Source organism: Nerophis ophidion, linkage group LG21 (genome assembly GCF_033978795.1).
Source record: "Nerophis ophidion isolate RoL-2023_Sa linkage group LG21, RoL_Noph_v1.0, whole genome shotgun sequence".
Taxonomy (NCBI): Eukaryota; Metazoa; Chordata; class Actinopteri; order Syngnathiformes; family Syngnathidae; genus Nerophis; species Nerophis ophidion.
Window position 1 is genome coordinate 45,779,023 of NC_084631.1, and position 13,452 is coordinate 45,792,474.

A 13,452-nucleotide genomic window follows, 5' to 3' on the forward strand; every position below is an offset into this window, starting at 1 on the left:
TGATCGGCATTTTTAATTCTAAGAGAGACAAAACTCAAATAGAATTAAAAAATCCAAGAAAATATTTTAAAGATTTGGTCTTCACTTGTTTATAAATTCATTTATTTTTTTACTTTGCTTTTAAATAAATTCATTTATTTTTTTTACTTTGCTTCTTATAACTTTCTGAAAGACGATTTTAGAGAAAAAATACAACCTTAAAAATGATTTTAGGATTTTTAAACACATATACCTTTTAAATTCTTTCCTGAAAATTGAAATCAATGTTCAAATAAATGTATTATTTTTTATTGTAAATAATAATAAATACATTTTAATTTAATTCTCCATTTTAGCTTCTGTTTTTTACAAGGAAAAATATTTGTGAAATATTTCTTCACACTTATTATGATTGAAATTCCCCAAAAATTATTCTGGCAAATCTAGAAAATCTGTAGAATCCAATTTAAATCTTATTTCAAATTCTTGAATTTCTTTTTTAAAAATGTTGTTCTGGAAAATCTAGAAGAAATAATGATTTGTCTTTGTTAGAAATATAGCTTGACAGGGAAGGTTTTTTCCCATTTAAATTCATTAAAAGCAGATGTTGTATTCTTACAAGAAACACATCTCTGTAAAGACAACCAACACAAACTTCAAACAAGCTGGATATCTCAGGTTTATCACGCACCCTTTACTTCACAAGCTAGAGGTGGAGCTATTTTATTTCATAAAAATGTGCCTTTCATACTTACATCAAAAATAATTGACCCTAATGGAAGATTTATTTTATTGAATGGTCATATTACATCCTAGCCAGTAACTTTTTGGAATATCTATGGACCAAACACTGATGACTCCAACTTTTATCATGGAGTCTTTGGTCTACTTCCTGATGATAGCTCCTCTCATATCTACATTGGTGGTGATTTTAACTGCCTTTTGGACCCCACTTTAGATAGATTGTCAACTAAATCTCATGTCATTGCTAACTCAACTAAAACTATTAATAATCTTATGAGATCAAGAAATATCATAGACATATGGAGAGTAAAACACCCTAATAAAAGGGAGTATTCATTTTACTCCGCTGTACACAATTCCTACACGAGAATTGATTACTTTTTAGTGGAAGCCTCTGCCCTCTCCAATGTCAGTAATCCTGAGTACCATAGTAGAATCATCTCAGATCACAGTCCTGGGAGTTTGCAGATTCAAATTGATCTCCTTAAAATCAAACAAAAATGGAGATTTAATCCACAACTATTATTATCTGAAGATTTTAAAGAGTATATAAACAAGATTATCCAAGATTTTATTGAGGTGAATGATAACGGAGAGGTCTCAGACTCCACATTGTGGGAAGCTCTTAAAGCTACTGTGAGATGATATATCATTTCATTTGAAATCTCAAAACAAGAAAAAGGCAGAGAGAATTAGAAAAAGAAATGGAAAAAATTCATATAAATTCTCTTTTGCAGTCTGATTACAATAAGATGCTGGAACTGAAAAATGAATACAACTCTCTTCTTCTTCATGGGGAAGTATCTAAACTCCTGCTGAAAAATAAACAAAAACATTTTGAAATATCCGATAAACCACAAAAACTTCTATCTAGACAGCTCAAAGGAGATCAAGCCAAAGCTGCTATTCACAAAATATGCTCAAAAACAGGTGAAACATGTACAGATCTAAAGGATATCAATAATGTCTTCAAAGACTTTTATTCAGAATGATATCAATCTAATTCAGCTATATCGGTTAATGATTTCAATGATTTTTTTACCACATTAAACTTACCTCAACTGAGTCCAAATCATCAGAATTCTTTAGACAACACTATTTCAACTGAAGAACTGCAAAAAGCACTGAAATCTTTCTCCTTGAATAAAAGCCCTGGTCCAGATGGATTTGGTGCGGAGTTTTATCAAGCTTTCAGTGAAATACTATCCCCTATAATACTTAGAATGTTAAATGATTCTTTTGTGAACAACAAACTTCCAAGTTCTTTGTATGAAGCCCATATATGTATAATACCAAAAAAGGGAAAAAATCCACTTGATCCAGCCAATTATAGACCTATCTCCCTGCTCAATTTAGACCATAAGATTCTAACTAAGGTACTCGCAACCACATAACAGAAATGATTCATCCAGATCAGGTGGGTTTCATCCCGGACAGACCTTCTTTTGGCAATGTACGGAGATTACTGAACGTATTGTACTCTGACTGCACAGGAAACAAAAAGGCTGACGTCCTGACTCTGGATGCTCATAAAGCTTTTGATTCAATTGAGTGGGCTTATCTTTTTCATGTTCCCAAATTATTTGGATTGGGAGAACATTTCATAAAATGGGTTCAAATCATTTATTCTGCACCAAAATCATATGTCATAACTAATAATGTAATATCGGATAGTTTTGAATTACACCGCGGAGTGAGACAGGGTGACTGCCTTTCGCCCTTACTCTTCAATTTGGCCCTCGAACCACTGGCTATTGGTTTAAGAATGAAGTCTAATATTAAAGGATTTTCAGTGGGCTCATCAGAGAGTCTCATCTCACTTTATGCAGATGATGTACTTGTTACACTTACTGAGCCAGAAGTTGCACTACCACTTCTTTTAGAATATGTAGACTCTTTTGGTAGAATATCTGGTTATAAAATAAACTGGTCCAAAAGTGAGCTTATGTTCCTAGGAGATCATGTTGAGATCAGTCAAAATCCAGTTAAAGTCGCAGAAAATTACATATCCTATCTTGGCTTAAAAATATCTCAAAATGATGAATCATTACTAAAGTTGAACTTTATTGAAGCCTTTGAGAGACTGAAAGTGTGTATTGAGTATTGGAAGACCCTACCTCTCTCTATGTTAGGCAAGGTGAATGCTATCAAAATGATCACCTTGCCAAAATGTATTTATCTTTTTCAAAATTGACCAATTGTAATTCCTGTAGATTTTTTCCAAAAACTTGAATCTTTAGTTCTAGATTTTGTGTGGGGATGTAAAAAACGCAGAATATCCAAAAAGCACTTATTTAGATCTACAGAGGAAGGGGGACTGGATCTTCCAATGTTCAAAAAATATTATTGGGCATCAAATCTGAACGCATTGACCTATTGGAAGATGGGGTCCCCAAATAATGAATCTCTTAATTCTGCTCCCTTATGGCTGAAATTGGAACTGCAGTCATTAGTGAAACCTTATACATCATTGCTATCGCTACTTTTGACTAAACCAGTCTCTTCAATTAAATCAATACGTCATAGTGTTGTATTACGAAATTCTATCAAAATTCTTTCTCAAATTAAAAAACAATTGAATATTTCCAATGTAACTATGTATTCACCAATATATCACAATCATGCATTTATTCCATCGATAACAGATACAACATTTTTTGACTGGTACTCAAATGGAATTAAATGCATCAAAGACATTTATGTCGAGGAAAGTCTTGTGTCATTTGAGCAATTGCGAATCAAATTTAATTTGTCCCAATTCAGTTGGTTTTGCTATTTGCAGGTAAAAACATTTATCAAAGAAAACATTTCAAAGTCTCAGCTGGTAAATGAAAAACATCCTCTTTTAGAAGTATTAAATTTACCACCCACAAGTAAAAAGTCTATCGCTAAATTTGTCAGCTGCTTCATTATGTCCATGACATCAGCAGACAGTGTTCAAAGAGCATGGGAACAGGAACTAAGAACAACAATACCCAATCAGCAATGGGAACAGACACTCTCTCAAATTCACAAGTGCTCAATTAACAGCAGACATAGGCTCATACAGTTTAAAGTGATTCATCCTTTTTACTATTCGAAAGTTTTATTACACACATTTTATCCTGATACATCTCCACTTTGTGATAAATGTAAATCTGCTGAAGGATCATTGTCTCACTCCTTTTGGGGATGTCCAATTATTCAATCATTTTGGTCCAGCATTTTCTTTTTTTACTCGGGGGTATATCAGAGACAAATTGTCCCTGATAGGGATATGATCTTATTTGGGTGGTCTTCAGAAACACAAAAGCTTCCAAAACATATTAGAAGTGTGTTGCTGCTTGGGACGGTTTTGGCCAAAAGACTCATTCTCAGAGACTGGAATAGTCTATCTGCACCCAACTTCAGGAACTGCTTAAATGAACTTGTGAATGTAATGACTCTTGAAAAAATAAGATTTATAAACTCTACAAATATGAACAAATGGGAATTAACCTGGAAACCTTTACTGACATATATTGAAGCATAACTTATAGACATTTCAAGAAAAACTAAACTGCCATCTTATTGTAGTTGTATTCCTTTTTTATCTTTATTGTTATTATCTTTTGTACTGATTCAACACTACACTTGTTTTTCTTGTGTCACTTCTGATATGGTTTTGTCATGGTTTACTTGCTTTTTTGTTCAGTTTTTTTTGTATTGATCAAGCCCTGTAACTTTTCCTTTTTTTCCCCTCTAAGTGTGTACGGTGGACAGGCCCTCGGGAGGTGATCTTGTGAACACTTGCTGAGGATCCTTGATGCCGAGGTATGTTCATCCATTTTGCTGTGATCTGGATAGCCTGCTGATCGTGAGCCGCAGCAGGATGGATGGATATATGTATATATATATGTATGGATATATATATGTGTGTGTGTATGTGTATATATATATATATATATACAATATTTGGGTATATTTTCTAATAATGTCTGTACTGTAAACCTTGAGTTGTTAAAGTTCATGTGCACCTCTCTCCTCAAGTGTGTATGTGTGTGTGTATGAGTGGATGTGACTGTTTGTCATTTTAACTGTAAAATCAAATCAAATATATTTGCACAAAAAAAAAGTAAGATGAAATGTTTCAAATAAGGGTGATATTTGCTTCTTTTCTGTCTGATAAGATCATTCTTCTCACTAAGCAGATTTGATGTTAGTGTTTCACTTGTTTTAAGGGTTTTGCTCCTAAATGATCTCAGTAAGATATTACAGCTTGTTGCTGAGATGTTATAGAATAGAATAAAATACAATAGAATGGACTTTATTGTCATTATATTTGCATAGAACGAGATTAAGGACTCCAACTTAAGGTGCGGTAGTGGAAACAAATATGGGCACGAGAGGTAATAAAGGAAAAACTATCAATTGAAATAAACAGACTACAATCCAATAAAAATAAGAAGCAATCCTGTACAATATACAAAACACTATAGAAATACAAAATACTGTACAATATACAGAACAAGACAAGAGTACCAAAGTAATAAATAATAATCAGTGTCAGACGTATTGCACTTGAAGGGAATAAGCGGTAGAAAATGGATGGATGGGTAGTATTGCACAGTAGGGTATTAGGGTAGGATATTGTATAGGGGTGAATTATTATTATTATTATTATTATTATTATTTTTATTATTATTTTTATTATTATTATTATTAAGTTAGAGTTCAACATGGTGACAGCTCTGGGAAAGAAGCTGTCTCTGAGTCTGTTTGTTCTGGCTCTGATGCACCTGAAGCGCCTGCCCGATGGTAGCAGGTGGAACAGGTGGAAGCCGGGGTGTGTGCTGTCCTTGGTGATGCTTTTTGCTTTGTTGAGGTACCGGGAGTTATGTCAATCCTTCAAGGAGGGCAGGGGGCAGCCGATGATTTTTTATGGAGACTTTATGACCCTCTGAATCGCCTGTTTGTCTGCTTCGGTGCAGCTGGCGTACCACACTCTTATGACCTATATTGAGTAAAACATGCTTGAAACTAGAATATCAACTGTTGCAAATCTGTGTCATCAGCACAAGTAGAAAACTGCTTTTTTAAAGTAAAAAATGTCTTACTTCAAGCATGAAAAAAAAAATCATGATGCCGAACGCATATCGTTACGTCAAGATAATGGCCTTAGCGTTTACTTCATGTAAGTATACTCTTCAACATATTGAGGAAAATGGTCTCTTTTTTTCTACCAAGAAAAGTGCACTTGTTATTAGTGAGAATATACTTATTTTAAGGTATTTTTTGGTCCATAGAGGTTTGCTAATTTGACCTGTTTTGGAAAGTCTTGACAAGATAAACCTTCTTCTTTTATTGGCAGATAATATTGCTAAATACCCCTAATTTTAGTTTGTTTTTTTCTCGTTTTTGAACACTGACTTTTTGCAGTGCAGGATGTTTCCTACCAGTTTGAAGCCATGTCTGAAGGGTTCCGAGGTGGAATGTTCTGCGCTGGCCGATGGCGGCGTCGGGGGGGGGGGGGGGGGGGGGGCACTGCACCGCATGCCCATGGTGACGAGGAAACAGCTGACGCAGGCAACAACGGCATAGACCAACATCTGAAGGATGACAGGTGAACATTTATTTTTACCTTGAGATCCTTTAATCAGCTATTCAGTAATTCTATATAACTCACCAAAAGTGGGAGTTGTGCCGTGCGAGCGATCTTTGGAGACGCCATGTTGGCGATGAGGATGCCCAGCGGGTTGGCTGTGGAGGAACAGCGGGCTAAAGATGATCACCTCCATGTCAAGTGTCTCCCATAAAATTGCTCATAGACACCTTGTAACTCACTTGGTCTGCCAGAGCATAAGACCATGTAGCAGGAAGGGATCAGTGTTGCCAACGTAACCACTTTCTTGCTATATTGCGTAATCAGACCTCTTTTTCCAAAAAGTGACTCATCCATTGGAAAGACTTTTGTAGACCATGAATGCATGTGACCAGCGAGTGCATCTGTGGGCCCCTCCCACATCTAAAATCACTCTAGGGATGTAACCATGAATGGTATTAATGATAACCGCGGTAAAACACCCCACAGTTAGTATTACCATTTTAAAGGGCGGTACAGCTTGGTTGGTAGAGCGGCCGTGCCAGCAACTTGAGGGTTCCAGGTTCGATCCCGCTTGCGCCATCCTGGTCCAGTGGTTCTCAAATAATAGGACCTCTTTAAATACTTGACAGTTTGAAGCAGTTTTCAATAGAAGTAGTGAATTCAATAATTAATTAATGTTTTACAATATATATTTACATATGTAATAATATTGACCAATATTCTTGTAAATTTATAGTGAATTTAAAAGTACATTCGTTAATTGTGGAACTGTGACAACACTCATTCTAAACATGAATGTTTTGCATTTCATGTTTTTTTACAGCCATTTATGCAAAATATTGGATTATTCCAAGGCAAACCACCGCCGCCAACAAATACACTATATTGCCAAAAGTATCTGGCCACCTGCCTTGACTCACATATGAACTTGAAGTGCCATATCATTCCTAACCCATAGCGTTCAATATGATGTGGGTCCACCTTTTGCAGCTATTACAGCTTCAACTTTTCTGGGAAGGCTGTCCACAAGGTTGCCGAGTGTCTTTATAGGAATTTTCCACCATTCTTCCAAAAGCGCATTGGGGAGGTCACACACTGATGTTGGTGGAGAAGGCCTGGCTCTCAGTCTCCATTCTAATTCATCCCAAAGGTGTTCTATTGGGTTCAGGTCAGGACTCTGTGCAGGCCAGTCAAGTTCAGCTGCATCAGACTCTGTCATCCATGCCTTTATGGCCCTTGCTTTGTGCAGTGGTGCACAATCATGTTAGGAGCGTGGAATTGTCCAAAAGGTTTTGGTATCCTGGAGTATTCAAAGTTCCTTTCACTGGAACTAAGGGGCCAAGCCCAACTCCTGAAAGCCAACACCGCACCGTCATTTCTCCGCTGACCCCTCTCTGTCAGTTTACATGGTCTACTAATTGGTGGCTGAGTTGATGTTGTTCCCAAACTCTTCGATTTTCTTATAATAAAGCCGACAGTTGACTTTGGAATATTTAGGAGCGAGGAAATTTCGCCACTGGATTTGTTGCAAAGGTGGCGTCCAATGACAGTTCCACGCTGGAAATCACTGAGAGCGGCCCATTCTTTCACAAATGTTTGTAAAAACAGTCTCCATGCCTAAGTGCTTGATTCTATACACCTGCGGCCATTTCAACATGTTAATACTTCAACAATTCTCCACCGATTGAGAAATTGTCCAAGACATCAATAAATTTAGATTAGATACTACTTTATTTATTCCTTCAGGAGAGTAAATGCCTTGGCAGAAGACACCTCCTGATTAAATGTAAAACTACAAAGAGCAGACTGCCAAAGATGCCTATAGCGCAGGATTTCTTATTTTTCAAATAATCATCAAATGTCGTCGTTGACATCAGTGATGCTATTCGGACCAGAAATTATATATTTAGTAAGTAGAGCGAATAAAGAAGGAGACCGGGCAACAGCTGCCCTGCCCTGCCCTGCCCTTTCCTGTAGGGAATTTTAATGTCCAGCAGATGTCAGTATTTAGTGACACAGGATCAATACAATTTATAAATGTGTCAAAAGGCTGTGCAACGCCTCATCAACCCATCACTAACAATCACACAGGTCAGGTAATGTCAAGACTTTAATCTACACTGGACATAGGCAGTCTTCTTTACTGTCAAAGACTTCTCGACAAATCAATCAAACAGAGCCCCCAGTCAAATGACAAATTCAGTATTACTTTTCAACAGACATTTATTTAACCTTGTTGTTTTTGGTCTGGACATTTGACACAGGAATTTAACTTTTCCACACACCATCCTGAATCACGGTTTCAATCGTAGTCCATGTTAACTACCAAACCGTAACTTAAAAGGGTTGGTTGAACAACTATAAGGACTAGCAGGTCATTGCTAATGTTGCTGATAGGCACAGTACTCATGGACTAAGTTTTGGGGAAATTCCTATTGAAATCAATGGGACATCCTTCAAAGTTCCACTTATTCCATCTGATTCCAACTGTTCCAACTACAAAATTTTCAGACTCTTCAGGAATTGTGTACTTGAGTTAAACAATGCTAAAATAATTCTGCGATTTCAGTTCATCGTCAGCATTGGAGCAATCACACGCAATTCCTTCAGGAATTGCCTCATCTAGTTTTTAATGTTTAATAAAAAATAAAAAAAATAATGACAAATAAAGATACAACAATACAACTTTTCGAAGTTTTAACCTATTCAAACCATTCCACCTTCGAACTTTCTTCAGCCGCACAATACTTGTGCTATAGTTGTAGGAAATGTCTCAAAACCTCTTCAGAAGTGCCGACAAAATCCAAAAAGGGCAGAAAATGCATATTTTTGGAAAACTTTTTCTCTCGAAAATGTCGTAAGGGGGGGGTGCCTTACGCAAAAATTCACAAAAACGAACTTTCTTCCGTCGCACAATACTTGTGCTATAGTTGTAGGAAATGTCTCAAAACCTCTTCAGAAGTGCCGACAAAACCCAAAAAGGGCAGAAAATGCATATTTTTGGAAAAAAAAATTCTCGAAAATGTCGTAAGGGGGGCGCCTTACGCAAAAATTCCCAAAAACGAACTTTCTTCAGCCGCACAATACTGGTGTTATAGTTGTAGGAAATGTTTCAAAACCTCTTCAGAAGTGCTGACAAAACCCAAAAAGGGCGGAAAATGCATATTTTTGGAAAAAAAAAATTCTCGAAAATGTCGTAAGGGGGGGCCTTACGCAAAAATTCCCAAAAACGAACTTTCTTCAGCAGCACAATACTGGTGTTATAGTTGTAGGAAATGTTTCAAAACCTCTTCAGAAGTGCTGACAAAACCCAAAAAGGGCGGAAAATGCATATTTTTGGAAAAAAAAAATTCTCAAAAATGTCGTAAAGGGGGGCCTTACGCAAAAATTCCCAAAAACGAACTTTCTTCAGCAGCACAATACTTGTTCTATAGTTGTAGGAAATGTCTCAAAACTTCTTCAGAAGTGCCGACAAAACCCAAAAAGGGCAGAAAATGCATATTTTTAGAAAACTTTATTTGACGAAAATGTCGTAGGGGGGGGGGCCTTACGCAAAAATCCCCAAAAACGAACTTTCTTCAGCCGCACAATACTTGTGCTATAGTTGTAGGAAATGTCTCAAAACCTCTTCAGAAGTGCCGATAAAACCCAAAAAGGGCAGAAAATGCATAATTTTGGAAAAAAGAAATTCTTGAGAATGTCGTAAGGGGGGGTCTTACGCAAAAATTCCCAAAAACGAACTTGATTCAGCCGCACAATACTTGTGCTATAGCTTTTTCTGGCGACTACTCCTTCCACATTTTTCAACGCGTTTTAACTGTTCCACCGTCGAAGCTTTCTTCTGCATAAGAAGTGGAAAAATTCTCTGTTTTCCCGAAATTCCGTATTACAATTTGTCATTTCAACATGTTATTACTTCAATAATTCTCCACCGATTGAAAAATTGTCCAAGACATCAATAAATTTAGATTAGATACTACTTTATTTATTCCTTCAGGAGAGTAAATGCCTTGGCAGAAGACACCTCCTGCCAAAGATGCCTATACCGCAGGATTTTTAATTGTTCAAATGATCATCAAATGTTGCCGTTGACATCAGTGATGCTGTTTGGAACAGAAATGATATATTTAGTAAGTAGAAAGAAAACACAAGGAGCAACAGCAGCGAAGGTCTGCCCGGCCGCCGGGCAGCCCATGCATGCTGTGCCCTCCGGGCAACAGCAGCGAAGGTCTGCCCGGCCGCCGGGCAGCCCATGCATGCTGTGCCCTCCGGGCAACAGCAGCGAAGGTCTGCCCGGCCGCAGACTGGCTGCGTAGTCCTTATAGCTGTTCAACCAACCTTTTTAAGTTACGGTTGGGTAGTTAACATGGGCGCCAATTGCCTCGTACCTTGGTAGCTGTTTAGCCAACCCTTTTAAGTTACGGTTTTAAGAAGTACCAAGTGTTGAAACCGTGGGTCAGAATGGTGTGTGGAAAAGGAAAATGCCTGTGTCAGCCTCCCAGCATTGGAGCATTCGTACACAATTCCTTCAGGAATGGCCTCATTTACTTTTAAATGTTTAATAAAAAAGGAGAATAACTACAAATAAAGGTACAACAATACAATGTTTCCACATTTTTTAACCTATTACACCATTTTGGAAAGTCCAGGATTTTCCAAAATTCTTGCTTCTACAAAGCCTTCTTTGCAGCGACTACTCTTTTCAACATGTTACAACTTTCAGAGTCCAAGGGTTTTGCTATTAATAGAACATTGACAGTCTACTTAACTGTCTGGGCAGCATATCAAAATCACCGGTCGGTGGTAAAACCAATATTGAATGTCACATTTTAATAGAGCATTCATCAAAAAGTTTGCTTTCACAATTTTATTATCAGGGAGACTGACACGGGCATTTAGCTTTTCCACACACCATCCTGACTCACGGTTTCAACGTTTGGTACTTGTTAAAACTGTAACTTAAAATGGTTTGCTGAACTGCTATCAAGGTTCGATGCAATCGGCGCCCATGTTAACTACCCAACCGTAACTTAAAAAGGTTGGTTGAACAGCTATAACGACTATGCGGCCAGACTCCTAGGTGACTGGGCATTTCATTGCTACTGTTGCCCAGAGGGCACAGTATGCATGGGCTGCCTGTGCAATATCTCAAATCCTGGTTAATCTGAATGATAATTAATGGGAGACCCGACAACACTGATGCATCGACAGTAAAAAAATGTATGATTTATTTTTTAACACTTTAATGAGTAGGACACTATTCGATCCCCAATTATTTTAGTGTGATTTGTTTTGAAGTGTCATTGCTCCAAAAATAATAATGAATCAAAATCCAAAATGAAGGCTTAATTATTATATCATCTCAAATATTCCACCTCAAAAAGTTATTGGATGAAAATATTGCATATTTTCAGTTTTTTCCATTTTTTCCCTAATGTTGATCTAGAGATTTAAAACATGAATAATAATGAAAACAATACTAATAATACTGAATAATGACACATTTTTAATATATTTTTTTGACCAAAACCCTAACTGAGTGCAGGCCTAAATGTATATTTTTGATACATATATTGTATTGGTTTTTCAAATCAAAAATATGAAAATGGCCCCCGCTTGCTTTGATTTTTCAGTGGAAAAAGTTTGGACACCCCTGCCATATGGTCTCCACATCAAAGGTCCATTTCCCTACGAAGACCATGCATCCTGCCCATCAACCAATGGCCTCAGCAGCCAAGTTTGATCACTCTATGGAGGCTGTACACCCCTCCCATCCCCACACCGCTGGCCCATCACCAAATGTCCACACCTATGGTCCTTCACCCGGCGTACACAATAGCTTGCTACCTGAATCCACCTGAGAATAAAAAGGCAGCTTTCCTGGCACCAGACAGGAGAGATGCAGGCAACCCATCTATTGAGGACACTATCTGTTATCAACCACAGGCAGAAAAATCATGGACGCCATGTGATGGAAAAAATGTGGGCAGAAAAAGAAGGAATTGAAGAAGTCCTCTTGAAAATAGGTAAGTAGCATTCATGATGTCATTGTTTTGTTGACTTCAACTTTGAACACATTTTCTCCTTCTGCTATTGTTTGTGCTCTTTTTTCCCTTTCAGATCCGGTCCAAGTCAGAGTACTTCAAACTCTCTGCGACTTGGTTGGAGACAAATACAGCGACGGCCCTCCTCAACAATCGGGCCAGCAAGAGCTCTTTCCTGAGAGCGGCGTATTCATATCATTGTTCCGCCTTGCTGCCATGAGACATGCTGCAGAGCCCAAATGTATGCCTTTATTTGGACCTCTTTTTTCTACGTGTCAAAATGCTGTCCCTTTTTGACGCCCTGGAAACAAACCTGCAGGAACACCAAAGCGCATCCTTAAGCGGAAAAAAGTGGAAGGAATCCTTAGTAAGTTTTCCCAAACAGAGGGTGTTTTCAGGCCAAAATTGGGTCACAATAATGAAATAGAAGTTCAATATGAGAAATGTTGATCCCTTTTCGATTACAGCAGACTGGAAGCATAACTGAATGTTACATCATTACAATTTGTTATCCACTCCAAACTAGCGTTATGATGAGCAATATAGTCTGATGTCCATCAACTTGAAGTGTGGTTGTGTGTATTAATGGTTTTGCGTAAATGAAGGCTTTAAAGGGCAATAAAAAAGCATTAAATGAGGCATTTAAAAAAGGGAATATGATTGTAGGACATGGCGGACAGTCAATATGTCAAACGGTAAAGGAAAATGAACTTAAGAAGGTTACAGTCGTTTCTTTTTTGAACTGCATACAAGAGGTATTGTAAGGTGGGAACACGACAAAAGCACTGCTTCAATCAAGCAAAATGAAACATCAACTTTTCCATTCTTTGGTCACTGTAGGCGTGTAGTCCTTAACTGTGACACCATGTCAGGATAATGGAGAAGCTGAGCCGACACGGAGTCGTTTATTTCAATCATCTCCACTTCAACACATATGAGCTAACTTGCCTAACATTAGCAACTGTTGTGACGCAATTCCCTCAAGTGATCTACGCTAGCCTAGGATGGACAAAAGAGGCCATTTTCACAGCAGACCACAACTATTTCATTCTCTGACATTCCCACAATAAATGAATACAAGTTCCTTCAGCTGCCGGACACTTGATACATACTTGCTGTTTA

At 37.6% G+C, this 13,452-nt stretch overlaps 1 long non-coding RNA gene across 2 annotated transcripts in view; it reads left to right on the plus strand.

Annotated features, from left to right (window-relative positions):
* Positions 1-13,245, plus strand: part of LOC133540205 (uncharacterized) — a 14,853-nt gene extending 1,608 nt beyond the window's left edge. The window contains exons 2-5 of one of the 2 annotated variants that reach the window (XR_009803580.1): positions 4,449-4,515; positions 6,121-6,304; positions 11,920-12,312; positions 12,407-13,245. This is a non-coding gene — a long non-coding RNA (uncharacterized LOC133540205). Of the gene's footprint in view, positions 1-4,448; positions 4,516-6,120; positions 6,305-11,919 lie in introns of both variants that reach the window. The other variant, XR_009803579.1, reaches the window with a different exon arrangement.
* The last annotated feature ends 207 nt before the right edge of the window (positions 13,246-13,452 follow it).